This window comes from Palaemon carinicauda, chromosome 27 (genome assembly GCF_036898095.1).
Source record: "Palaemon carinicauda isolate YSFRI2023 chromosome 27, ASM3689809v2, whole genome shotgun sequence".
Taxonomy (NCBI): Eukaryota; Metazoa; Arthropoda; class Malacostraca; order Decapoda; family Palaemonidae; genus Palaemon; species Palaemon carinicauda.
This window is the reverse complement of record NC_090751.1, coordinates 25,625,705-25,630,025: the sequence shown is the minus strand read 5'-3', so window position 1 is coordinate 25,630,025 and position 4,321 is coordinate 25,625,705. Positions and strand designations below refer to the sequence as shown.

Sequence of the window (4,321 nt, the reverse complement as noted above, 5' to 3'; positions counted from 1 at the left end):
CATATCTTTTTGTTTAGTGTTGTGATTTGTCTTGTATATAAATAGTTTATGAAACATACCTGGTGCCATATTTATGATGTGTACAACTTACTGACATGCTGTGGGGGCAGGAAACAGTAAACCCATATTTGTTGTGAATACCTTGGTTAATGATTTTTAAGAAAATTAAAAAATTTTCTCTGAAAGGAATTAGCGTACTATACATGGTATGTATTATATTGAAAGATAACAAACATTCGTCAGTGGGTTGACTGGAATGATTAATTTTATTATTATTGTTATTCAAAATGTGGATATATGCATGTGGAAAATTACATAATTGTAAAGGAATTACAGTATGGCAATATTGCAAAGCATCAAATTTAATTACACTCTGAAATTAGGAAGTAAGAATCTAGGAAGAGGAAAAGGTCTTTCAAAAACATTTGTCTATTTTTTAGAGGTTGATGATAGTCTCTCTCTCTCTCTCTCTCTCTCTCTCTCTCTCTCTCTCTCTCTCTCTCTCTCTCTCAGAGCAATTTGGTATTTTTGTGTAACCTACAAAAGTAAAAATTTATTTGATTTTTCTAAATAGCAAAATCTTATTCAGTATTAAAACAATATAAAAAAGTTAAATTTTAGTGGTTTAGCTTTAAGCCTTGAATTATCTCTGATTTTTCTGTTCGGAATCTAACTAAACTTGGCACAGCGAGAAACGGCTAATAGTGGAGGTCACCTGGTTTTAAATTCCCATACTTATGGCGCATCTCTACTACCTTATATCTCTCTTTCTAGTTTCTATAATTGGTATATTTCGTAGAATTTATTTGAAATTTTTTTTTTAACTTTAGTTCCACAACACTATTGGGGGTAAAATTCAAGGCTTATTTTCTGTAAAAAGGTTTCCCCCCATAGTAAACTCTCACTTGCCCAATGCTGACGCTACACAGTGACATGCACACACACAATGGACCATTTCCCCTGCTTCAGGCTTGCCTTATGGCCACCTATATAGCTAAGTTGAGGTAGTTATGTACAATGTGATCAGATACTACTTAGAAGAAAAGGCAGGTAGAAAGAGAGGAATAATTTTGGAAAAGGAGAGGGGTTGGAGACTGGGCTAGGGGAATCCGTTTGAAACCAGGTGCCATCCCCTATCAGCTCTTTTTCACTGCGTTGAATCTAGGCTTATAGTATTATGCATATACTGTACTGAACAGTGCACAGTATTCTGTTAATAAAAACAAATAATTTAAAGTCATTTTGACTGTGAATCTTAAGGTTTTACCAGCTTTTCTTTCGCTATATTTTTAGGCTTTCTTGGTTTTTGTTGACTATAGAATCATGTAATTTCTTGGAAGTGTTAGTTCATATGTGTTTTCAATACGTACATTACTAGCCTCCTAGCTAGTACAGTGGTAATGCGTTCACTTAGCATTCACATGGCAGTAGATCCATTCCAGCCATGGACCGTGAGGTAAAGCTGTTTATTAGAGAGGATACTATTATGGTTGGGCACCACAGTTGGGGACTGGGTTTTCCCCGCTGATGTTCAGGTGCGCATCTCTTCGATACTGGAACTGAAACCAGACATCTTTACCTTTATATTTAGTGTACAAACTAATCAGAAGTAAGTTAAAAAAGGTTACCTTATATAAGACGAGCAAAAATGACTTCGTGGAAGTCTTTACTTTTTAATCTAACCTAGTTCTTGTCAATTATAGTATCACACAATTTTGTAGATTTCATTTCATGGGTGTATTAAAATGCCATACCAGTAAAATTTCATATAAAAAATTTCCCATCAGTTTTCTGTAATGTATTGTGAATTTGTACAGTATTTCTCCTTTGACTTGTCGTTAACCGAATTAATTTATATGTATTCTCATGAGTAACTGGAATCTTTTGATAGATAGCTTTTAAGGCAAAGAATTCCACCACTAAAAGTTAGAAACATCTTTTTAAATTATGCATTATTAAAAAAAAAACATTTATATTTGGTGAGGTATCTATGCTTTTGTTTAATGTGCCTTCCCAAGAAATATCTTTTTAGTAATTCTTTATTTGTTTAGTGGTTTTTAAGTGTAAAGATTATGAAAAGTTTATTCTGTTCTTTTTATTTGTTGCTGTTAATTTTACAATATCTTTTATTTTTTATTCTTTAACTCTCTATTTATGAGCAAATGCATTGGACTATTTTTACATTTTTTTTTTTTTTTGAGTTATGACTTGTTCATATGGATAATGTAGTACTGTATATAATCGTAAAACATATCTTTATAGTTAGATAAAATATTTCAAAGCAATTTGTAGGGGCCACAAATTAATACCTAAAAGATGGGTGATATTCATAGTCCTATATTATAGTACAGTACTATTTTGTAAATTTATTTATAAAGTCAAGTATTCTGGGTAACAGCTGCTCTACAAGAAATATTCAAAATCAAACATTTAGCAAGGTATTATGGTTATCTCTCTTATTTTGGAAATTGAAAGATATTTGTTCACTGCATATTGAAAAATATATGTTGAATGATGATGAAAGGGGCCATGTGTTTCATAACAAAGATATTTATTTTAGGACAGTTGAAGATATTTGTTGAGAGGCGATGAAAGTTATATATTTTTAAAGCATGAAATTGACTATACTGTGTTCTTCATGGCACATCATACACATTGATTGTTCAGAGTCATAATGGTTGATGCTACAGTGTCTGTGATTAGCAATAATGTATGTAAAAAGAACTTCTTTCTCTATGTTTGTTTCTGTTGTCAGTGGCCATAGTAATTGTAAAGCCAGGTAATTTTAGCATGATAAATCAGGCAGAAATAGTCTTTCCCTATGGTGAGTCAAATAAAGCATAGGGTAAGAGGTAAGTTTTCTGGTAGCTGACAATTGCAAGAATTAATTGGAACTACTGTATATCAAGTTATTTTTACAGTACATTATACTGCTAGTTTTCATTATTAATTCCAGGCCAATTCTTTCAGAAATCATTTATGATCACATGTGCTTGTGTTTTGTGTATTTATTAGAGAAAAAAAAATTGGAAGTATAAAAGTTTACAGTATTAAGAAGATGAAATGGGAAATGATCAGATCATTCAAGTTTATATGTATACGGTAAATCATATGTGGAACTTAAAATATTAATTTTTAGATGAGATAAAGGAGCCTGGTGCCACTGTCAAAAATACTCCTGCGTCTAACAAAAGCTGAAGGGTGTTTATATAGAAAATATGCAAGCCTTTAACAGACCTGCCCTTGTATGTATGTAAAAAACATGCTCTTGTGGGATTGTTATAATTGACTGGTGTATCTAAAAGATACATTAATGAGCTTGACAGGGCTACATTGCACTTGTAGCTATGTACACCTGTCATTACTTGAACTTCCAGTGGTGTTCATCGAAATTATACTTCTTTTTTTACCTGTCAGTGGTGTTTAGTTAATACGCACTCAAGTCCTTAATGGAACTGCTAGTGTTAAGTCTAGGAAATATACTCGAGTCTTTTACTGGACAGTGTTGTGGATTGAAAATACACTGAGGTCTTCAATGGAAGTTTCAGTGCTGTGCGTACTGAAAAAAACCACTCGAGTCTTTAGTGGAATCCCGTGGTGTGTATCGAAAATACTTTTAGCTTCTACAAAATATTTCATGTAGCGCTTTTTTTTCACATCTTAGAATTGACAGCCAAAGAAAAACCTTAGTTAATAGATACAAGGTTTGTGTGGTTTCTGTTTTGTGAACGGTGAATATTTTCATACTGTGTATTATCCTGTTTGAGAAAAAGGAAATATTTCTATATGGTGAAAGACTGTATAGTATTATAATCTCACAACAGGGATTAGACTGTATATTTGAATACATTTCACCTGCAGTCATATATTTTGTACAAATGATAGGCCTACTTAATGGTACGTACAAGAGTGGGAGTGGGGCACAAAGGCCTGTAAGCCACCAGTGTAAATTATTGCCATATTTCATATATTCTATAATAAGGTTATTATATTTGGATTTTTATGAAACCAAAGTGACTGTTTTTATATGGATTTTATGTAAAAGACTATTAATAAAGATATTTGATTGTTAAATTTGATGAAAATTAATGAGCATGGCCCATATATTATTTAATCTTAGAAATATGAATAATAAAGCTTATAAGAATCTACGGATGTTAAGATCAAGAAATTACTTTGATACGTGAACTTAGCAGATTTCTTGCGTAATGCATGACCGTACTGTGGTTTACGTCAGTTCTGTCTTTACATCAGTCATCCTTCCATATTGAATGGAAAAATATAATACGTGTTACGCTGTTTTACCCAACATAGTGTTAGT

At 32.2% G+C, this 4,321-nt stretch overlaps 1 protein-coding gene across 5 annotated transcripts in view; it reads left to right on the top strand.

Moving 5' to 3' along the window:
* The window catches only part of LOC137620615 (vascular endothelial growth factor receptor 1-like), a 172,330-nt gene extending 168,211 nt beyond the window's left edge, over positions 1-4,119 (top strand). For 3 of the 5 annotated variants that reach the window (XM_068350911.1, XM_068350908.1, XM_068350907.1), the window contains exon 28: positions 1-4,119. This exon is cut by the window's left edge and continues 606 nt beyond it. The gene's annotated coding sequence lies outside the window, so the exon portion shown is untranslated. The other 2 variants (XM_068350910.1, XM_068350909.1) reach the window with 2 other exon arrangements.
* Positions 4,120-4,321: the final 202 nt, after the last annotated feature.